This window comes from Zeugodacus cucurbitae, chromosome 4, assembly GCF_028554725.1.
Source record: "Zeugodacus cucurbitae isolate PBARC_wt_2022May chromosome 4, idZeuCucr1.2, whole genome shotgun sequence".
Lineage (NCBI taxonomy): Eukaryota > Metazoa > Arthropoda > Insecta > Diptera > Tephritidae > Zeugodacus > Zeugodacus cucurbitae.
In genome coordinates, this window is record NC_071669.1 from 4501871 (window position 1) to 4527381 (window position 25511).

The 25511-nt window shown below is 35.0% G+C and overlaps 1 protein-coding gene across 5 annotated transcripts in view; it reads right to left on the reverse strand.

Moving 5' to 3' along the window:
• LOC105220955 (myeloid zinc finger 1) overlaps nt 1–25511 on the reverse strand; it is an 87513-nt gene that overhangs the window by 16163 nt on the left and 45839 nt on the right. For all 5 annotated transcript variants that reach the window (XM_054230282.1, XM_054230281.1, XM_054230280.1 and 2 more), the window contains exon 3: nt 20856–20987. The gene's annotated coding sequence lies outside the window, so the exon portion shown is untranslated. The remainder of the gene's footprint in view (nt 1–20855; nt 20988–25511) is intronic.

Genomic DNA, 25511 nt, shown 5'->3' on the forward strand with positions numbered 1-25511 from the left:
CCGACCTGCTGAATGGCAGTGAGAGTACAACACCAGGAGATGGCGAACCCGATCCCCCAATCGATGACAATGGAACAGATGTTCCATTACCCGACCATGAAGAAATTCGAATAGCAATTACCCGATTGAAGAACAACAAAGCAGCGGGGGCCGATAGATTACCGGCAGAACTATTCAAATACGGCGGCGAAGAACTGATAAGGTGCATGCATCAGCTTCTTTGCAGAATATGGTCGGAAGAAAGCATGCCTGACGATTGGAATCTCAGTGTGCTCTGCCCAATCCATAAAAAGGGAGATCCCACAATCTGCGCCAATTACCGTGGGATCAGCCTCCTAAATATCGCATACAAGGTTCTATCGAGCGTATTGTGTGAAAGACTAAAGCCCACCGTCAACAAACTGATTGGACCTTATCAGTGTGGCTTTAGACCTGGAAAATCGACAACTGACCAGATATTCACCATGCGCCAAATCTTGGAAAAGACCCGAGAAAAGAGGATCGACACACACCACCTTTTTGTCGATTTTAAAGCTGCTTTCGACAGCACGAAAAGGAGCTGCCTTTACGCCGCGATGTCTGAATTTGGTATCCCCGCAAAACTAATACGGCTGTGTAAATTGACGTTGAGCAACACCAAAAGCTCCGTCATGATTGGGAAGGACCTCTCCGAGCCGTTCGATACCAAACGAGGTTTCAGACAAGGTGACTCACTATCGTGCGACTTCTTTAACCTGATGCTGGAAAAAATTATAAGAGCTGCAGAGCTAAACCGAGAAGGTACAATCTTCTACAAGAGTGTACAGCTCCTGGCGTACGCCGATGATATTGATATCATCGGAAGCAACAACCGCGCCGTTTGTTCTGCTTTTTCCCGCATGGATAAGGAGGCGAAGCGAATGGGTCTGGAGGTGAATGAGGACAAGACGAAATATCTCCTGTCATCAAACAAACAGTCGGCGCATTCGCGTCTTGGCTCCCACGTCACTGTTGACAGTCATAACTTCGAGGTCGTAGATAATTTCGTATACCTGGGAACCAGCATCAACAACACGAACAATGTCAGCCTCGAAATCCAGCGCAGAATAACTCTTGCCAACAGGTGCTACTTTGGACTGAGTAGGCAATTGAACAGTAAAGTCCTCTCTCGACGAACCAAAATCAAGCTCTACAAGTCGCTTATCATTCCCGTCCTGCTTTACGGTGCAGAAGCTTGGACGATGTCAACATCAGATGAGACGACACTAGGAGTTTTCGAGAGGAAAATTTTGCGCAAGATTTATGGTCCTCAGAACATTGGCAACGGCGAATACCGCAGACGATGGAACGATGAGCTGTACGAGTTATACGACGACATTGACATAGTTCAGCGAATAAAAAGACAGCGGCTACGCTGGCTAGGTCATGTTGTCCGAATGGACGAAAACACTCCAGCCCTGAAAGTGTTCGATGCAGTACCCGCCGGAGGAAGCCGAGGAAGGGGAAGGCCTCCACTCCGTTGGAGGGACCAGGTGGAGAGCGACCTGGTTACACTTGGGATCTCCAACTGGCGCCGAACTGCGAAGGAGAGAGACAGGTGGCGCACTATCGTCGATTCGGCTATAACCGGCTAAACGGTTGCAACGCCAATCACATACATACATACATACATACCCAAAAATATTATATAGTCTCAGTGAAATTATTTGCAGTGATTTCTTCTAATCTTTTTCCGTAAGCCTTAAAATCAAACAAATATTTTAATTACACCAAAATCAATATATTCTAAGTGCTTAAATTAAATGTCTTTTTATTTATTTGAACAGGATCTACATTGTATAAATTCAAACCAATCTCAACAAGATAATCCTCTAAACCAGAAATTTATTGCATTGCATTGTATAATATTAATAGGTACTAACAACAACAACAACCACTCAATTTTTTTCGCCACCCAACGCCATTTGTATGTCTGTCTGTCCGGTGCATATTTTAGTCAATTAATCATTATGAAACAACACAACTTTCCAAGCAATAAATCACGATTGCGCGCCACACACAGTATGCCACAAATGTAATCGCAGATTTTTGCATGCTACAACTGTATCCACATACAGACAGACATAACATAGTCACGATATGTGTGATGTATAGAAAATATTTTATATAAAATAAAATAAATGTCATGACAATAACTAGGGGGCTCGCAAATGGTAAAATGGACATGTTTTAATTGATGCGGATAGTTTTATATGGCAGACAAGTGAGGTTAGGGAGGGTAGGATATTTTTTTATATAGCAGAGTCCGGAGTAGATATTGGTGGAGACAATAATGTTAACAAATATTAAACATTTTTGGAGAAACATGTGTAAATATTATGATACACATTTAAATATTTTTTTTTTAAACAAGTAGTCATTTTCGAAATAGTTTTATATACTACTTGAGATAATAATAACAGAATTAGTGTTCTATAACTAGTTTTATAGAGCTTATTGTAATATCAAACCTTTATATTTTATCTGTTTAAATTCGAATTTCGAAAATTAAATTTCAGATATTTTCTTACACAAATATTGAAGCTCTCTTTATATGAAATAACATTTGAAAAATAAAACTTCGAAAAAAAAATTCGAATTTGGAATATTATATTTGAGAAATTTTCAGAAAAGCTATAAAATACAAAAATAATGAAACTTCCTCTAAATAAAATTAAATTTCGAAAATTAAACTTCGAAAAGAAATTTTAAATTTCGAATATTTTCCTTTAAATGAAATTAAATTTCGAAAATAAAAAACGAAAAAAAAAACTCGAATTTTGAATGCTAAATACGAGATATTTTCAGAAGAGGTGTCAAATACAAAAATAATGAAACTTCTTTTAAATAAAATAACATTTCGAAAATATTTTGAATTTCAAAACTAAAATTTGATTTATTTCCAGATACACTTTTTTGTGCAAATTTCGAAAATAATTTTCGAATATTAAATTTGAGAAATTTTCAGAAGACAAAAACTATTAAACTTCCTCTAAATAAAATTAAATTTCGAAAATATTTCGAATTTTGAATATTAAATTTGAGAAATTTTTAGAAGAACTAAATTAAATGCAAAAATAATGAAACTTCCTTTAAATAAAATTAAATTGGAAAATAAAAATTAAAAAAAAATGAATTTCGAATATTAAATTTGAGAAAATTTCGGAAGAGCTATAAAATACATATTTCGAAAATAAAGTTTTGAAAAAAATTTTCGAATTTCCAATATTAAATATGAGATATTTTCAGAAGAGCTATAAAATACGAAAATAATGAAACTTCCTTTAAATAAAATAACATTTCGAAAATATTTTCAATTTCGAAAATAAAATTTGATTTATTTCAGAGAAACTTTTTTTTGCAAATTTCGAAAATGTAATTTTGAAAATAATTTTCGAATATTAAATTTGAAGTATTTTCAGAATTTTTGGAAGAGCTATAAAATGCAAAAATAATGAAACTTCCTTTAAATAAAATTAAATTTCAAAAATAAAAAATTGAAAAAAAAATTTTCGAATTTCGAGTATTAAATTTGAGATATTTTTTAGAAAAACTAAATACTAAAAACTAAAACTAAATACAAAGAATATGAGACTTCCTTTAAATAAAATAAAATTTCGAAAATAAAACTTCAAAAAATAATATTCGAATAATAAATTTGAGATATTTTCAGAAGAGCTATAAAATATAAATTTCGAAAATAAAATTTCGAAAAAAAAATTTCGATTTCCAATCTTAGATAAATTTGAGATATTTTCAGAGATTTTCAGAGATATTTTTTTAACTTAAGCGCTTAAACAGCTTAATTCCCAACAATGTGAACCTTATTGGCACGCTCAATAAATTGCCTTAAATATGCAGAATTCCATTTAAAATATCAAAATTTTAAAGTATTTTAAGACCACTTTTTGCGGTTAACCTTACAACAAAGAAATACACACGATCTCTTCCATATATACCTAAGCGCATATTGGGCACATGTGCTCACATTTTCATGCTCACTTCACAAGCGTGTATGACATCACGCGGCAACCCGAACGATCGAACGGCGCCGCAGCGTGCCACAACCACCGGAGACAATGAACGCTGTGTCGAACAAAACCGCAAAACGCTTTAAAGCGCTGAGCTGTAAAGCGATCGCAGTTGGCATATGTACCTATATATATACTATAATAAGTAGAAACACGAGCTGGTTATGCGGCAATAAAATTGCGATCGACAAAATGTGAAACCGCAAGATACTGGCGATATACATATCTGTGATGCGCGATATTTCAAAAATTTCGGTGAATACTACACACAAAAATTGTATAGTTGCGGTGGGTGTTGCTACAAAAGTGTGACATTGAGGTTTATGAGGTCTATGTATGTGTGGAAAGACTAAGCAGGATAAGGTGGCTGTGAAGATTGATCGCCACTATAACTGCTAGTTCAACCTTTTCTCGCTTGTATGCCTTCAATTAACCTCAGCTAACACGAAACCCACACGCCTTTGGCAAACTTTTCAAATGTAATTAACAACGCTTGTTCTACTGTGCCAGAGCTCGGCTGTCATATGCCTGTATATAAGAATGCATATCTTTAAAGTATAAATATATGTAGTAAAATACTTCCACGCGAGCACGCCAAGACCTTGATCCCGCATTAAATGGGAAACTTATTGGTAGCGCACATTGGCATTGGCCCAAAGAGGAACGTGCTTTGTGCTTTAAGAAATGCAGGCAAGCAGGCAGACAAGCTGGCAAGCGAAGTATGCTGATAGTCGCCGACAGTCAGTCAAGCAAAGTAAGCAGTCAGCCTGCAGAGACGCTCATTCCACGGTCGTCCATATGGCTAAGGCGCGGCCACTCCCTAACTCAGCAACTACATGGTATATGCATATAAGACACAGGCAGTGTAAGCTCTCTCACAATCAGTAGCTGCTGATCTTGACTTCTGACAAAGCAAAATACCCTGCGTGTTCGGTTGCATGCGTCCGCCCCGCGCTACTCGTACTTAGCCGCCGCTCCTTGTTTCTTCAGACACTGCTGTTGTTACCCAACCCATTTCGAGTTGTTGCAAATGCTTTGACTGCGACTCCGACTCTTACTCCGTTGGCGTTGGTGGCCCAACCCAACCCATTTCATGCCATGCCATTATCACTGCAATCCGTTCAATATTTTGAGCTATTTAACATAAAAAGCAGTCGAAAGAGCAGACGTGTTTCAGTTCTTCATTGGGAACTCAGCTGATTTTTTTTTTTTATTTTTGCTGCTTTCTTTGTTTTATCGCTTGTTGTTGTGCGTCTTTCTTTATTAACTGCGATTTCCTTTTATTGGTTCCTGTGTCGCGTACAAAAATTTTAAATAACTTTCAGCGCAGAATTTTAATTAAGCCATGTCGCATTCGCAGCGCTTGTGGCTTTGCATATTAAGAATTCGCGAAGCAGTGCGCTTACGGAGTTATTTTTAAAGATAATGAGGAATAAGGAATGAGTGGATAATGCAAATTCGGAAATAATCACTTCAACTTCAGCTTTACTTATACTTTTTTAGTGAATTTGTGATTCTAAACGGATATTGGAGATCGAAATCGCTTGCGGAAGAGATTACCGACTTAGTCACTTAAATATTTTTCCATAGTTCCTAGATGGAACTTAGGGTCTCGATATATAACTCGTTTAACTCTATGATTAATATTTAAGAATGGTTACACTCTCAAAATTTTCACAGTCATTTATTTTTCAGAAAAAAAGTCTTCTTATTCCTCGAAAAAGTATACATGGGTCCTAAATAAGCCAATCTATCTTTATATCCCACTTCAAAACAGGTTCGATCTAACTTAATATAACCTTAGGCATTCTAAACTAAGCTGATCTAACTTAACTCAATCTAGTACAATCCCTCCACGAACATATCATTCAGAACCCATTGTTTTGTCACCTTACATGACCTAACTCAACCAACAACTTGACAAAATATAATTTATCTTTACGTTCATAAAGAATACTGTAAGCTTTCATAACCTAACCCAACAAAACAATCTAAATAATCGTTTTCCAACCTAGCCTAACCTAACTTAAATGACCAATATATAATAAATATTTCTTTATTTTAAATAATAATTAAACATAAAGTGAGAAATGTATGACAAATATATTTATAAATATCTATAGGCATCCATATATACATATATTCTCCGCTGCTGCAGCGCGGTGCAATCACCCTGGGCAAGGTCAGTTACAGAGCGATGTGCCGATTAGAGTAGAATCTAACGAGCGCAGCCAGCTGTATAATCAATGCAAAAGTAATTGGTAGAGATAAGTTCGCATATAAGTGAGAACTTATTTGCATTAGGGTGGCACGGAAAAGGGTCCAAGTATTTTTTTTCTTTAATTTTGAGGGCTCGAAAGTCTAAAGTAGAATTTATCACTAGAATCTGAATCACATTGTTGTAGAATTTAGTGTCACTCCAATCAATTTCTGTTAAAATTTGTTGAATCATAGAATCCGTAGGGAAATAAGACATGCTTTTTAAACGGCAAACTTTTAAAATATTAGGTCTAGATGTTTCTAGGTTTAAGCACTGGTCGATTAAATCGATTAAATCGTTTTATATCGATCTTGAACATTTGTGTTAACATTAAGCCAACAAAATATTTGTAGAGATCTGTTTGCATCCCAAACTTATTCTCAACTGAAAATGTCACTTTTTTTTGCTTTTCTTTTTTAATTCCAAGAAAAGTGCGGCTGAGGCTCAACGAATGCTTTCGGATACGTACGGTGAGGCTGTACGAAAAAAAGCTTAAGTGAAAAAAAGCCTTAAATTTACATAAGAACGGCGAAAGCAAAGTTGTAGATCTAATTGTTGAAAGCTATTGGTATCATAGAGATACTTCTCTTAGTGAATTAGTCTTATAAACGCACTTAAAATCTGTCGGCAAAGTTTTTGAGTACATTAGTTTGGAAGCTTCCACTTCGCTTTGTCGAATAGTAGCTTTCAGAGCTTTTTACAAGCTCTCAAGTATAGGTATTATTGGACTTCTCAGGGCTACTTAGAGTATAGAGAGTTCAGTGCATAAAGTAATCAAGTTCTAGAAGCTTTTTCACTCAAACTTTCAGAGCTTTTCAATCCCGGTTAATACAAAGCCACTCAACCTTTGAAATATTGTGAAAAAATAAATGAAATATGCCCAGCATTTTACAACAACACAAAGTGCATCACATTCTGATATACGACTGATAATTAATGAAAGCCCCCAGAAGCTTTTCATGAGCTTACTAAGCACTCCGACGAATTTTAGTTAATCACTTATGCGTTTCTGGCTGACTTCTCGTTATTTACATATATGAAAAAGTAAACAATAAAGTGCTCGTGAGTATTTTTTACAATTATATGTAAAATTCAAAAGTAACAACAACAATAAAACAAGCAAAAAATAGTCACAACTTGTAAAAGTCGTAAACGCTGCCGCTGACTAAAACAGCAATTGAACTGTGTTTACATTGGCTGATTGCACGACTGCCACAACTACAAACTAAATAAATGATTATCCAACCATGCGACTGTATGTCCGTCCGCTTGCCGAGCTATGCTATACTATAGTTATGTGTGTGTGTGTTGTTGTTGTACATTTTTTATTGCGCTTATTGTTATTGCAATTGCAGCGTTGATTGCCGTCTGTGCTTGGGGTAATGAATTGCTTTGCATTGGCAACGCCTGACTGCGCTGACAAAACGCCGCAAAGTGGATAGGGCAGACTGAGTCACACACACACTCAGATATATATTGTATTGTGTGCATTTTCACTACAAATTGGCTAAATACTTCTCTGACTGACTGTGCGATTATTTAAGTTTGCTTGCTTGCAACAAAGTGGCAAATGTCAGCAGCGGCGATGGAGGAGGTGGAGGTGGAGGTGGCTGGAACACACAATAAGATAACTGCATATATATGTATGTTAGCACAAAGCTGTGACTAACTGACAGTCTGCTTGAAGAAGAGAAGGCGAATGCGCGTTTTAGGCGCACAGCACTCCACAGCGCTTGCCATGCTTGTGGCTGCTGCCAGCCTACCAGCGTAGCGAGCTGATGGTTATTGCTGACAATGAATGCCAAGCGGCGGCGGTGCGTTGACAGCAATCGAACGAGCCAGCGCGCCATATGCTCTCACATATTGTATACTATATACATACAAATGCATAGAAATATCGCCGGCGATACGCGCGTAAACTACCTTGAACCCAAAAAATGAACGCATTAAACGCATGCAGTGCGAATGGCAACAAAATAGCGCTAAGCTCGCTGCGGGCGCGAGTGCTGTGGAGCGCGTGTGTGGCTGTGGCGTCAACGGCGATTGGGGCTGCATTAATGCATTCGGCCAAACCGACCGACCGACGTCAATATATGTAATGCATTCTAGGCAGACGGTGTTGTAGTATGAAGACATTTATGTATGAATATATCTATGTATGTTGATATTTTTATGTGCTGATTGAAATGCGTTGAAATTATTGGTGTTGTTGTAAATAAATTTTAGTTGAAGCAAAATTTCGATTTCACCCTCAGCATTTGGTAATATATTTTGTTGTGCGGGCATAATTTGCTGATTTTCGAACACTGATTTTTGAAAGGAATCGGCAAATATTTCGAATATTCTTACCCCAAGTTAAGTATTGCTCTGATAACAATATATTGGAACTGGTAGATTATGAAAGACAAGTGAAGGTTCCAAAAACGCTCGGTTGCCGTTGTTTTGGCTTCATAGTAGTAAATCTCATGAAGAGTTTTAAGGTGTTAGGTGGGTTTGAAAATTAAAAAAAAATCGATTTTTTTATTAAATAATATAATTTGTTTAAAATATTATCTTCAAATTTGCTTTTTGTTTGTTTTTTTTTTTTTTTTTGAAAATCTGTCAAAGATTCAAATTTTAATTTTTATATTTGTTTCGTTCAATAACGAGATTTATTCATGTATGTACCAACATTTTTTTTTTTTTTAATTTTGATTTTGATTATGAAAGGGCTTATATTATATATACATTTTGATGTGATAATTTTCTCAAAAAAGGCTAATTTTTTCATCTGATGAAATGTATTGAAAAATTCATAATATTGATATGAAAATTTAAACGAAAAAATGGAATTGTTCAAGATCATGGAAAAATAAATTACGAAAATTAAAAAAAAAAAATTTAAATCAGCCGAAAGCTCTTTCGTTAATCCAACCGAACTTTTCGGAAAAAACAAGATTTCGCGATAATCGTGTTTAAAGTTTCAAGCCAAACTCAATAACTTCGCTTCTACTGCTTAAATCTCTATAAAAAGTTGAGATAACATTCTTAAGAACGTATACTTCAGAAAAAAAAATTTCAATTTTTTGACCGACTTCAATATATATAACTCCTTAAGGGCTTAGGGGTAGTCAGGGTTTCCAAAAAATCATTTTTTTTGCATTTTCGTTTAGTGTAATATCTTCAAAATATTCTCTGAAATTTTTAAGTTGATAAGATAATTACATTTCGAGTTATTCGACAAATAACAAAGAGCGTTTGGGCACTTCAACACGCTCAGGAAAAACTTTGAATGCGTTTATCTCAAAATTATGTTTTTTGAACTGGTGGCAACTGTAACTCGATAACCGCTCGGTAGATTTTAATGAAATTCATACAGCTTTTAGAATACATAATAAACTTAGGCCTGATCGCAGGATTTGTTTTTTCAAAAATTTCGATTTTTAAGACCAATTAACTGTTGATTTATTTCCGAAAATTTAGAAAAAAATTCCTGAGGCCGCCATTTTGTTAATTTTTGAAAAAAAAGCTTCGATCAGGCCCAGGATTATCTATTTTTAAAACTAATTTTATTTATCTGATTGATTTTAGATGAATCTCCAAGGAATTATAATTGTCACCGCAAGGACCTTTTTTTGAAACTGGGTAGATAGCTATAACTTTGGGAATTATAATTTTTTTTTCGAATTATCGTGACTGCAAGTCAAAACATTGTGTACTAATTCCGTATTATTACTTTCGTAAAATAACATGATTTAATAGCAAAAAGAAAGTTACTGAAAATTCTCATTTTTTTCGTGACTCTGACTACCCCTAACCCCTTAACCACTAATGAGTTATGCTGTCCACGGCAAGAGTATTATGTTTTGAGACGTCAATGTACTCCCAGCTGACTTTTCGGATTTTTTAAATAAAAATTCCACAGCATACTTCTTTTACAGAAGCAAATAGTTAATGGCAACCCTGGTTACTAGAAATATAAAAATTATATACAGTTGAACTTCCCTAACTAGAATCACAATAATCCTCAAAAAAACTTCGAGTTAGAGAGACTTTCGAGTTACGGAATGTAATTTGTATGAAATTTAACATTTATTACCAATTCAAGAGTTCAAAATATGGAGAATTTCGAAATATAGAAGTATACAACAATGTACTTTTGCTTTGACAAAGTTGCTCATAAAACCCATTAGCTACTTTAAATTGGCTCAGGAAAGCTTGTAGGACCTTTTATTGGATGTTTAGTATACCAAGATACTACATAAATGAAAGGAAAAGCTCGAGCAATGTGAAAAAAATATTATAAATAAAATTATAAACCAAAAATCATAACAAAAAAAAAATTAAAAAAATTCCTTGGCAAGGTAAAAAAAAATATCAATAAATATTTATGAAAGCATTCTTGGATCTTTTTGTAAAATGAAATATATAGGAAACAAAAACCATTAAAACTATACAAAAATTATAAAAATGATTATAATAAAAAAAAATAACAAAACATGACTCAAAAATATATGAAATACCAGAAATCGCACAATTAAAGTAAATATTTAATTACTGCCATTTTTATCACTTAAAATAAAACCTACAAATCATTGGCGAAACTTTTCATCCGCCAAAATAAAAAGTCAAAATTAATTCGGGTGACGAACTCCACAACAACTTTGACACTAATATTTGCGCATCGCACGATGAGTAAAGCAAGAAGCAGAGAAAGAAGAAAAGATTTCGCGCGATGCCATTGAACTTTGACAGCTTTTTAGCATAAATTTTGCAAGCATACAAGAGCAGCAACCAGAAATGTGAGTGCCGAAAGGGGCGGACAATAAAAGAAAGAATTGGCGGTGAAAGTGCGCTGCAGCCGCCGAGGAGCCGACCAGCACACGACAACAACAACAACACACCTCTGCACATACAACAAATGTTTATTAGGTATTCATTGCTTTAATTAAACTTGCATGACGCTGACAGCCGCAGGGAGAAACTAAATACATGCGCGGGTACAAATAACGAACTACAACAGGGAGGCGGCGGCAGAGTCACTGTTGACGCTGTTGATAAAGCCAAGTGGAGTTGTTGGAACAACATTAATGTCAACAACATCAACATCATCATCATCATTATCATCGAGGCAGCAGTACCAGCGGTAGCTACAACAACAGCAACAATAACGGCGGCGTCTATTAGCATGCGCCTAAGTATCGCCAGCGTCTGCGTCACCAAAAGTAAACGCAATAACAACAACAACAACAAATATAAATAACCGCCTACTTTGCTGCATTTTCACCAGCCAAAACCGAAATCTACTCGTTTCCCGCCACTTTCTGTGTGCGCGCGCTTTGAGCTTGTCTGTGCGTCCGTCTGTCTTACTTTCTTGCTTTCTTTTTTCAACTTCAGCACTTCTTTGATTGTGGTCACAAGCGTAGCTTTTATGACTATGGCTTGCCAGTGAGTTGGCCAGCAGTGCAACAACAACACATAAGGTGCCTCAACTTAACTCAACCAACTGGCAGTCAAAGCGGCCAAACAACAAAATGCGCAGCCAACCAATCAAATCGCAACACAGTGAAATTGTAGTTGAAACGCTGGCTTGTAATTTGTTGTAATTGTTGTTGTTGTTGCCATTGTAAGTGTTTAATATTTGTTGTAAGTATTCTTGTAATTTAGTTAGCCATTAAAAGCAAAAACTTACAACATTTCCCGCAACACCAATAAACTGTTGGTTACAAATAACAACAACAACAAACAACAGCAACAACATACAACAACCACATATACATATATATCTTTTGTATTCATTTATTCATTCATTCACTCGCTCGTTCGCTGGCAACTTTCAAGCAACTCCCCAACTCTATGTATGTTAAGCCAACAGCGCGGCAGCAAAAGCTTGGATTTTCTAGACGAATTGCCAGACGAACTAAACGCTAAGCCACACCATTGTGTTTCTTACAACAACTGTGCTCAAATGTACATTTAATACAAGCAATTGTTGTTTTTGTTGCTTAGTGTATTGTATATCCATAAGTGTGTGTGTTGAGCGTGGAAAATTGCGGCTTAGTTGGCTGCCACTTGGGCTGGAAAAATATGGGTGGAGCTACGGTTTTTCAATTTGGAAAATTTCGCGCCATCAACTCGGGCTCGATTTTCGTTGGTTAAATTATTTTATAACTGTAAATAAATTAGTAGAGTTATATATAAGTAGCACATATGACTTATAAGTGTTGAAGTCTTTATGTGGAAATTGTTGTACGAATCGTCAAATCGGAGTAACTGATTAATTAGCTAAACATATCAACGTTAGTGTTGAGCTGTTTAGTCGAAGAGACCGAAACCCATAGGTATTAGTAGCAACTAGGCTTACCAAGTACAGGGCGCGCCAAAAGCTTTCGAATTTTTTACTGCAATGCGACAAGATTTCACTGCTGTTAATCAACGATCGTGAATTCGAAAAGGTGTAGCAATACATATGCGGTATCTTTGATCACTGACTGGATGCTGTTGGTGAAATTTTTTAAGTAAAAAATTATATGAAATGAAAAAGCTGCCAGTGTTGCCACTTTTTTGAAATTCAAAACAGCTCACATCTTTAGGGTTCTATAAAAAAAAAGGTATTTTCTGGCAGCCATTGTTTTTGGGTAGCAAATGATTAATTAAAACATATTTTTGACTAAATGAAGCCTCTGCTAAGGATCTAACAGCTTTTTTGAGCTGGCTTAGTGCGTGTAGGATGACTCATATGTCAAAAAATACAGTTCATATTTCAAAAAGTAGTAGAATATATTGCTAAGGTCCAGAAAAATGCGGGCAAAATTTCAAGATATTATAAGAAAAGCTAAAATTTGTAAAATTGAAGAAATTCAAAGCTTGCTATTTATTTAGATCACAGCAACAGCTTCGGCGTTGGTTCAGAAGTCGTCGAATGCACACGGTAGGCGTTGAACAACGATCAGTATCCGTGGGACTGCGAGATCATGTTGGCCTAAGGTAGATCGCAGGACATCTACTGAGCTGAGGTTGCTCTTGGGTTCTTGCAATAATGGTAGGAGTCCTTACTACACACTTCCCGATGGGGCTGCATGCCATGAGGCTAGATAACCTGTCGAATGCAAATTGCCAAAGCTACATGGAAGTAGGTGAAATTGAAACATCCAGACACATTCTCCTTCATTGTACGTCTTTCGCTAGACTACGGCTGGAACACTTTGGCAGCTCGAATTTCGGATAACCAGTTGAACTGTTCCGAATACAAATTAGTGACCTCAACGAATTCGTAAAAGGCTCAAAATGTTTTATCGTCACATCAGGGTCGCGGGCAACCATTTTGAGGAATTTGCGGCAACACAAAGGACTGGGACAAGTGGGAGCTGCTGCTACATTCCTCTCTTAACATAATCTAATCTAACTAGCTTCTTATAAGCCAACTCCACATGAAATAGAGTCAGAGTTCTGACCACAGGCTATCTGCCGAGAAATCTAAGAAAATAATTAAGTTTCGCTTATTATTTTGAGCTATTTTTTGAGTTTTAGATTTACAAATTAGCATGCTGAAAATTAAGTACAGTGGAACTGCTGGGAATCTATAAGTGTAATATAATATTTTTTGTTCGCCTCCATACGAATTTAGGGACTCCTTTAAAATTGCTCCTTGATAGTAATATTTTAAATTTTCTATTATGCCCTGGTCGAAAAGTTCGATTTATGGAATTTTACCTCTATTTCCAAGAGTTCGAGTTATGGAGAACTTCGAGTTATAGAAGTTTGAGCTATGGTAGCAAATTTGTATGAAATTTGATTTCTAAACGCTATTGCCAATTCAAAAGTTCGAGTTACGGAGATCTTCGACTTATAGAAGTTCGAGTTATGGAAGTTCCACTGTATTTTCAAATATATTCAATTATGATTCTTAACAAAGAATAATCTTTCTTCCTAAAAAATTGTTAATAAAATATTTTTCTTTTAAAAATCAGCTTAGCAAATCCAAACTTTAAATATAGTTTTTTACCTAAAATTGTGATACATTTTACTATTTGTTTAATTTTGTAATATTTATGAACCAACTAAAAATAGAAAGCGTCCAACACAAAATGAATTTTTTTGCCTAAAAATACATATTTAAATAATAAATTATGAACTTAAGTGCACAAATAGAATAAAAACTAAAACGTCTGAGTTCATAGGAATTCCCCGCATTATAAATATATATAAGTATATCCTATATACTTCCAAACAATTAGCGAAATTCTAACGTGAGCATCGAAGTGCTGCGAAATGTGAATGTAAGAACAAACACACGAAACTAGTGGCACATTCAAGGTTAAAGCGAAGTAAAAAAATCAAGCAACAAAATCGGCTGCTAAAAGCCAAAAAAAAACCAAAAAAATTAGCACGAATAAATTATTGCTGAGAAGCGCACAGAACTTCAAGTATTGTATAGATAAAATAATAGAAAAAAATTCTTAAAAAGAACAACAACAACATTGAAAAAAATAATAAAAAAATAAAAAAACAACAACAAAATTGAAAAAATAACAATAAAAAAAACAACAACAAAATTGAAAAAATAACAACAAAAACTTGAAAAAAAAATAACAAGAATCAATTAAAAAAAAATAACAACAATAAATAAAAAAGCAACAAAAACTTGAAAAAAATAACAAAAAAAAATTCATAGAAAAAAATGCGAAGAAATCATAAAAAAATAACAACAAAAAATTTAAAAAAACAACACAATTGAAAAAAAAAAATTAAAAAAACAACAACATTGAAAAATAAAAACCACAAAAACTTGAAAAAAATATTAACAATAAAGAACGAAGATTCACATAGAATAAACAGCAAAAAAGAATTGCCGCTGTGGAGCAGTCGAGCTTGAAGGGAAACATGGAGCAACAGCGCAACAACAACAATAGCAATAATTATGAAAGAAATACAGCGCAAACACTGTATAGATTATATATTGACGAAATGAAGTTTGCTTTTGCAAAAGCCAAAAAGAATAGAATATACACACACACACAGAGGCATACATATATATGTGTATGTATGATAAAGGATGCTTGTATGCGAGTGTATATGTGTTGGTGCGTCGTGGAAGAGTTGCTGCAAGCTGAATTTGACAAATAGGCATTTGTAGTTGGCGAACATATGTACAACAACAACAAGTCAAATATATGTATATATGTATGTGAGAAGAATATATGTATATATATATAGATGTGTATCACATAGGCTCACATACATACATACATATATCTCGTCAGCTATGAAAAAAGCGTTTTTTTTTTCTAAAAAACAGAATTGTTATGCCAGCTCGTATGTGTTAGTTGCGCTAATGAATGCGCGCAAACAACTGGCGAATTACAACAAACACAACAACAACAATGAGCGCAAAAATGAAAATAAGCAAAATCGCAACAACAACACAAATATACAGAGATACACACACACACATTTACATAGATGACAAAGCTCGTGTGTGTGTATGTGTTTGTGTACACAATAATTTTCGCCATAAAAATGAAATGAGTCATGAACTCTTCAACAAAAGGCGAAGTGCGAACGCGACGTCAGCGCCGACGCCGTCAAAGCGACTGTCGACCGGCAATTGGCGGTAAGCGGCCAAACGCGCAAGCAACACACACAGCAACAACATTTATTGTTAACAATTTGTTTGTGGCTGTATGTGTGTGTGATTGTGTTGGTGGCAGCCGACGCTCCAGTGCCGCTCCAGCGCTTTAGCGTTCATATAGTAGAGTTGTTTGCTGGGTAGATGTGCGCAGGCGAAATTCGCAAACTTTTTCAAGAAAAGAAAATTTGCAATTTTTTTTTGTCGTCGTGTTTGCTTTTGCTGCTTTTTTATATGTATCTCTTCTTTTTATTCGGTTGCTTAATTAGTTTTGTTTTTTTTTTCTTTATTTTTTGTTCATTCCATTTATATTATTTTCTACTGTTACCAGCAGCTGTTAGCGCGTCAGCTATTGTCTAATGCGAATATGATTATTTGCTATGTATGAGCGGCTTCATTTTTTTGCTTTTGAGGAAAGAAGTAATTAATTTTCATTGCCCAACAGCTTACAGAGATTATTATATAGTATTTATGAAGAAATAGTGTTCTGATGATACTAAGTATGTTGGGAAACAGCTGTTGATGGTTAAAAAGTAAAGAGGATGGAGAGAGCTCGTATGGCAATGGCAATGTGAGCTTTTTTTTATAAAAAATTTATATAAAATTACATATATGATATTCAACAATTCTTAGTAAGTACCCACCAAGTCCAAAACTTGCTATAAATATGTACCTAGTAAGAAACTTACTGCTTACATCAAATCAAGATACATTTTGCTTTCAATTTTAAGAGATTTATATAGTAAATAATATGATACGAAACTCAACCTAACCTTAAAATCTTAAAATTTCTTCTCTATGCTCTTGAGCCTATTAAGAAGAATCTGCCAAAAACTTTATGAGGTAAAGTAAACAGTAATGAACAACAGGAAAAACGTATTTATGGTGCAATAAACCTACTTTCTTTTTTCAAAATTTATGTTTCAAAATTATTTTTTTTTATCTTTTTTTTTTGAATTTTGAAAGTTTTTTTTTAAATAATTTTGAAATTTTTGAAATGTTATACATTTTTTTAACATTATATACAAACAATAAATTAAATTTGAAATTTTGTTTACAAAAGAATATATTTTTATGTTTAAAAATTATTTTTAAAGCTTTTGGCTTAATTTTGCAATTTTTTTTATTAATTTGTAATTTTTTTTAATGGTCTAATTAAAATTTCGATTTTTTTCCAAAATAAATATTTATGAGGTCAAAAAATATAATAACACAGTTTTTCAATTTTGAAATCCTTCCAACAGTATAGGCCTCTGAATTTAAATTATAAATAAATAATAAATATATTACTGAACCTAACCTTAAAATTTATTATCTTGTTGAATCAGAAAAGGCTGTCAAAAACTTAATAAGAAATCAAGAAAAATAGTAATGAATATCCAGCAAAAAATATTTATAGTTCTATAATTCGTTTTGTCTTTCTTTTTTTTCAAAATTTAGGTTTTCAAGTTATTTTTTAATTTGTGTATATACAAAATTTTTTATAAAATTTTAAATTTTTTTTTGCAAACAAAAAATGTTACATTTCAAAATTATTATTTTTTTTTTTAATTTTATAATAATGATTTAAATTTCGAATTTTTTTTTCCAAAATAAATATATTTGATGTAAAAGAAATAACACATTTTTTTCCAAATTTGAAATTTTCTTCCCACCATATAGGCCTCTGAATATAAATAATAAATATAATACTGAACCTAACCATAAAATTTATTATCTTGCTGAATCAGAAAAGGCTGTCAAAAACTTAATGAGAAATCAAGAAAAATATTATAGTTCTATAATTCGTTTTGGCTTCCTTTTTTTCAACATTTCTGTTTTAAAATTATTTAGAAAGTTTGTATTTAATTATGAAATTTTTAAAATTATTTATTTAATATATGGACATACAAACATTTATATAAAATTTTAAATTTTTTTGGCAAAAAAAAAATATTTTTATATTTCGGTATTTTTTTTTTAGTTTTAATTTTAATTTTGAAATTTTTAAAATTATTTTTTTTTATTTCATACAATAAAATATTTAAATTTTAACATTTTTTTTGCAAAAAATTATTTTTAAGTCAAAAAATATGTTATCAAATTATTTTTTTCAAATTTGAAGTCCTCCCAACCGTATAGGACTCTGAATTTAAATAATAAATAATATAACACTTAACCTAACCTTAAAATTTAGTATCTTGCTGAATCAGAAAAAGCTGCCAAATACTAAATAAGGCATAAAGGAAAAAAAGTTATGAATATCCGAAAAAATATCTATAGTTCTATAATTCGTTTTCTCTTTTTTCAAAATTTATGTCTTAAAATTATTTTGAATTTTTTTTTTATTTAAAAATTAATAATTTTTTTACATTATATGCAAATAATACTTAAAATTTTACTATTTTTGTGGAAATGAAATTTTGTTTAAGTTTTCAAATTATTTTTAGTTTTATTTTAATTTTGAAAATTTTAAAAATTTTTTTTATTATTTTAAATTTTCTATAACATTATATGCAAATATTTATTTAACTTTTGATATTTTTTGTAAATCAAAATATTTTATGTTTTCAATTTTTTTTTTAATTTTTGGTTTAATTTTAATTTTTTTTTTTAATATTTTTATTTGCTTTTTAAATTATTTTGCATGTTTTTTTTAATTTTGAAACTTTTTTTAAATATTTAGTTTTTTAATTTATACAAATATTAATTTAAATTTTGAAATTTTTTTACACAAAAAAATATTTTTGAAGTCTCTGAAATTTTTTTATAATTTTGTAATTTTTCTATTTGCTTCCCATCGTGTAGGCCTCTGAAGCCCCTATATGCACGTCATTTATATACAATTTCGTTAAGTACTCTTATTTATAGACAATATCTGCACATTAAACTAGCGCACCAACACCAATGAAAATGATTACACTAACATACACACGCACATACATAGCTATAGTATATATGTGCATATGTATATTGATGGCACATACAATCGCAATTTTTTTTCTTCATGCATATAAATATCTCTTCTCATCCGAATTGTACGTACTTGTCGGTTATAATTTACACAAACTCACAAATACATATACAGACATACATATATATACATATATATGTATACAAATGTACATAGCAAATTGCGCTTGCTTTAATGTATCTACAAGATACAATTCGTTTTCGCATTTGCACTCGTCGTTCTTTTCTGTGTTTTTTTTTGCCACTGGCTTGCCCCGCGCGCCTAAAGTGTCTTTCTGCAACTTGTGTGCCCCTACCGCACCCCACCGCTTGTGCGCATCATCACCCATTCAATCGACGCTCGGTTTTTGGTTGTCATTCAGCGTGTCGAATTTTTTTTGAGTTTTTTTTTGCGTATAATTAACGAAATTGACAGACACTTTTTCGCATAATTTTAATATTGTTTTCAATATCATTATATTTGTACTTATTTTTGTTGTAAAGTAGTAGTTGTTGTTGTTGTGGATTGCTAAATCTACGTTAATTATTTCATGCGGATTTTGCAATTATTTTTAGCATTTTTAACGGCAAAATTATATTATCTACAACTTTGATTCCGCCGTTTTCCAATAGATGTCTCTAAGGTCAAGCACTGGTCGATGAAAACGATTAAATCGTTTTATATCGATCTTGGACATTTGTGTCAACATTAACACAACTAAATATTTATAGAGATCTGTTTGCATCCCAAACTTATTCTCAACTGAAAAAATTTCACTTTTTGAGCCGAATTCTCGAAATTCTGCCAGAAAGATGGTTAAAAGTAGTAGCTAGCGGCCAATGTTTTGAATAACATTTTTGTAACCGTTTTTATATAAAAAATGCCTTAAATTTACAAAAAAAAAAAAAAAACGGCGGAAGCAAAGTTGTAGACCAATAGTAAACAATTAAATTTTTTTTGGAAAAATAAATAAATCCGCTAGATGGCGCTAGACTCCAGTTCTATTATAAATTGTCTTTTCTGGAGGGATTTATTGATTTATTTTTTTGGAAAATTTGTTTTATGATCAATGAAGACTAATTTATACATATTTAAAAAATAAATGAATCCGCTAGATGGCGCTTCTGTCAAGGTTTTCTTTAAATTACCTGTTCTACAAGAATTTTATGATTTTTTTATTGTTAAAATTCAGTTTTAAAATTATTGCAGAATCAATTAGAAGCATTGAGCAAATAAATTAATCCGCTAGATGGCGCTATACTCAATTTTTGCCTAAAATTATCTTTTCAGCAAGAATTTAATGATTTTTTTGTGAAAATTTGCTTTAAAATAAATTAAAATCAATATTTTTTGGAGACTCTCACTTCGATTATGAACTAGGTTGGGCTTAGAAAAAGACTGAGGACGCCATAAAACTAATATTGTTGAACTTTTTTTTAAATTTTTTCTAAGCATATATGTATATATTTTCACGATGTAGTAATTTAAGTCTCTGAACATATGTTTATTTATTTAATTTTCTGCGAATTTTTTCGCAAATCACATTTTTTTAATTGCACTTTAACATTTATCCATATGTTTTGACTATGCGAGTGCTCATTAGCACAAACACAAACAACAACTACTCATACATATACATATACATATATAAATAACTATATACATATGTTAATGTAGGCTTCTACTCATTTGAATGTCTCGCGTAGTATTTCGCCTCATTAGTGTCACACTGATTTATGTGTTGTAATTTTTTCCATATCCCCCTCAACATATATACATACACACATACATGTGTGTGTTTGTGTTTGTAAATATATGCCCACATGCATCGTTTGCCGGCTTTTTGACAGTTTCATTTATTTTTAATTAAACACAAACATAGTGGCGTGTAGGTCTTAGCTTCGCGTCTGCTAAGACAGCTTGTTGTTGCTAATACTTGTTGTTTAACATATGTTTATATATATTATATATTGATATATGCACTTGTTGTCACATATTCATACTCACCACTTGTGTGGAAGGTGCTGCCGTTGTTCGTTTGATTCCGTTGACTTCTCAGTTGCAATTGATATTGATTTGATATAGTTTTGTTGCCAAAATATTTTTTTTTGTATATTTTTTGTATGTGCAAAATGTGAACTGAAAGTGAAAAAGAGTGGAAAATTGTTAGTGTTAATTAATACATATTTTTTTTTAATAAAGAAATAAAAAATATTTTGTAATTTATTAGATAAAAGTATAGAAATTCGGAAATTTAGAATTAAAAGGTTTTTCAGATAGTCCTTTAATTAAGCGTTTACCCTACACTAGAGTGTTGAAAAATTAAAAAAAAAAAATCCAAGAAGCAATGATCAACAGATAAGTCATTTTAAGGGAACCTTGATATCTCTTTCATTATAACGGGTGATTTTTTTGAGGTTAGGATTTTCATGCATTAGTATTTGACAGATCACGTGGGATTTCAGACATGGTGTCAAAGAGAAAGATGCTCAGTATGCTTTGACATTTCATCATGAATAGACTTACTAACGAGCAACGCTTGCAAATCATTGAATTTTATTACCAAAATCAGTGTTCGGTTCGAAATGTGTTTCGCGCTTTACGTCCGATTTATGGTCTACATAATCGACCAAGTGAGCAAACAATTAATGCGATTGTGACCAAGTTTCGCACTCAGTTTACTTTATTGGACATTAAACCAACCACACGAATGCGTACAGTGCGTACAGAAGAGAATATTGCGTCTGTTTCTGAGAGTGTGGCTGAAGACCGTGAAATGTCGATTCGTCGCCGTTCGCAGCAATTGGGTTTGTGTTATTCGACCACATGGAAGATTTTACGCAAAGATCTTAGTGTAAAACCGTATAAAATACAGCTCGTGCAAGAACTGAAGCCGAACGATCTGCCACAACGTCGAATTTTCAGTGAATGGGCCCTAGAAAAGTTGGCAGAAAATCCGCTTTTTTATCGACAAATTTTGTTCAGCGATGAGGCTCATTTCTGGTTGAATGGCTACGTAAATAAGCAAAATTGCCGCATTTGGGGTGAAGAGCAACCAGAAGCCGTTCAAGAACTGCCCATGCATCCCGAAAAATGCACTGTTTGGTGTGGTTTGTACGCTGGTGGAATCATTGGACCGTATTTTTTCAAAGATGCTGTTGGACGCAACGTTACGGTGAATGGCGATCGCTATCGTTCGATGCTAACAAACTTTTTGTTGCCAAAAATGGAAGAACTGAACTTGGTTGACATGTGGTTTCAACAAGATGGCGCTACATGCCACACAGCTCGCGATTCTATGGCCATTTTGAGGGAAAACTTCGGAGAACAATTCATCTCAAGAAATGGACCCGTAAGTTGGCCACCAAGATCATGCGATTTAACGCCTTTAGACTATTTTTTGTGGGGCTACGTCAAGTCTAAAGTCTACAGAAATAAGCCAGCAACTATTCCAGCTTTGGAAGACAACATTTCCGAAGAAATTCGGGCTATTCCGGCCGAAATGCTCGAAAAAGTTGCCCAAAATTGGACTTTCCGAATGGACCACCTAAGACGCAGCCGCGTTTTATGCGTTTTTTTTTTTAAAAAAGTTATCAAGCTCTTAAAAAATCACCCTTTATTTTTCCTGAGTCCCGTTGATTGACTATAGTTCTGCTGTTATTTGCAGGCTCTGTGGTCATAATAAATTCTTTCCAAATCAATTTCTTCTTGTGGAAACATTTTTTCCCCAATTTTATATACAGAAAGCTCAAGAAAAATTAAGCAAAATTGTTTATCGCCGGTTCAAGATGCTCTGTGGAGGCATGAGATCCAACTTTAGGAGTTTTTATGGCTTCACAAAGCAATATATGAAAGTTGAAGTGGGATAATCCTTCTTTTCTAGGGGTTGAGCCGAAAAATATAATCTAACCTATGTTTCCGGATGTGTGGAAAGAATGCAGTATCTCTATTTTTAGAACCTTTGTAAGCCTTTATTAAAAAAAACATGCCTTTATCCGATATTTTTCTTCAAAAGTTAATCTTGATAACTTGAATTTCGTATTGTGATTGAAAGGATGGAGTCATATGTAGAAGTTCACGTAAGTGAGGAAAGTTTCTGACTGCCATTCAGTTGGGAGTGGCCAGGAACGATTCTTTTACATGTGGCTCAAGCAGCTCACAACTTCCGGTCTTAGACCAAGTATCCTCTGGGTAGCCAACAGACATCCGTCTGGAAGCGAGCTAAAGTGAGAAGGCGAATCCCGCTTATGCGGTTGTGCGTAGGGCTTGGGACCCACCACATAAAAACGAATAACCAGTGAATAAGAAACACAGGCCTCGGATGAGAAACCCCCCTTTTGATGACGACCACGGCAAACGTATAAAGGACTATGATTTAAGGGCATGCACCTGGAATGTCCGGACCCTTAATTGGGAAGGTGCCTCTGCCCAGCTGGTTGATGTCCTCGTAAGAGTAAAGGCTGACATCACCGCAATCCAAGAAATGCGATGGACGGGACAAGGACGGAAGAAGGTGGGTCCTTGTGACATCTACTACAGCGGCCATATAAAGGAGCGCAAATTCGGTGTGGGATTCGTGGTGGGAGAGAGACTCCGTCGTCGAGTCCTGGCATTCACTCCGGTGGATGAACGTCTAGCCACAATCCGCATCAAAGCGAGGTTCTTCAACATATCGCTGATTTGCGCCCACGCCCCGACGGAAGAGAAGGACGATGTGACCAAAGATACCTTCTATGAGCGCCTAGAACGTACCTATGAGCGCTGCCCCCGCCACGATGTCAAAATCGTGCTTGGCGATTTCAACGCTAGGGTGGGTAAAGAAGGTGTCTTTGGCACAACAGTCGGAAAATTCAGCCTCCATGACGAAACATCACCAAACGGTCTGAGGCTGATCGACTTCGCCGGGGCCCGAAATATGGTCATCTGTAGCACTAGATTCCAGCATAAGAAAATCCATCAAGCTACTTGGCTGTCCCCGGATCGAATCACTCGCAACCAGATCGATCATGTTGTGATAGATGGACGACATGTCTCCAGTGTTTTTGATGTGCGTACGCTTCGTGGTCCCAACATCGACTCGGACCACTATCTTGTAGCAGCTAAGATACGCACCCGCCTCTGTGTAGAAAAGCGCACACGTCAACAAACACAAGGAAGGTTCGACATCGAGAAGCTGCAATCACAACCGACAGCCGAACGATTTTCTACTCGACTTGCACTCCTGCTCTCTGAGAGTACTCATCAGCATCTCGGTATAAGGGAGCTGTGGGACGGCATATCAAACTCCTTACGTACAGCTGCAACCGAAACCATTGGCTTTCGGAAAAGCCAAAAAAACAGCTGGTATGATGAGGATTGTCGTCTCGCAGTGGAGAGAAAACAGACTGCCTACCTCGCAATGTTGCGATCGACCGCAACACGAGCGGGATGGGAAAGATACCGAGAGCTGAAGAGGGAAGCGAGACGCATTTGCAGAAAAAGAAAGAAAGAGGCAGAAATGCGTGAGTATGAAGAGCTTGACAAGCTGGCCGACAGGGGTAATGCTCGAAAATTTTACGAAAAGATCCGGCGACTAACTGAAGGTTTCAAGACCGGAGCACACTCCTGTAGGACCCCCAGCGGTGATCTAGTGGTTGATGACCAGAGTATACTGTGTTTGTGGAGGGAACACTTCTCCAGCCTGCTGAATGGCAGTGAAAGTACAACACCAGGAGATGGCGAACCCGATTCCCCAATCGACGATGATGGAACAGATGTTCCATTGCCCGACCGTGAAGAAATTAGAATAGCAATTACCCGCTTGAAGAACAACAAGGCGGCGGGGGCCGATGGATTGCCGGCCGAGCTATTCAAATACGGCGGCGAAGAGCTGATAAGGTGCATGCATCAGCTTCTTTGCGAAATATGGTCGGAAGAAAGCATGCCCGACGATTGGAATCTCAGTGTACTCTGCCCAATCCACAAAAAGGGAGACCCCACAATCTGCGCCAACTATCGTGGGATAAGCCTCCTTAACATCGCTTATAAGGTTCTATCGAGCGTACTGTGTGAAAGACTAAAGCCCACCGTCAACAAACTGATTGGACCTTATCAGTGTGGCTTTAGACCTGGAAAATCAACAACTGACCAGATATTCACCATGCGCCAAATCTTGGAGAAGACCCGTGAAAAAAGGATCGACACACACCATCTATTTGTCGACTTTAAAGCTGCTTTCGACAGCACGAAAAGGAGCTGCCTTTATGCCGCGATGTCTGAATTTGGTATCCCCGCAAAACTAATACGGCTGTGTAAGTTGACGTTGAGCAACACCAAAAGCTTCGTCAGGATCGGGAAGGACCTCTCCGAGCCGTTCGATACCAAACGAGGTTTCAGACAAGGTGACTCGCTATCGTGCGACTTCTTTAACTTGATGCTGGAGAAAATTATAAGAGCTGCAGAGCTAAATAGAGATGGTACAATCTTCTACAAGAGTGTACAGCTCCTGGCGTTCGCCGATGATATTGATATCATCGGAAACAACACCCGCGCCGTTAGTTCTGCTTTTTCCCGCCTGGATAAGGAAGCGAAGCGAATGGGTCTGGTGGTGAACGAGGACAAGACGAAATATCTCCTGTCATCAAACAAACAGTCAGCGCATTCGCGTCTTGGCTCCCACGTCAC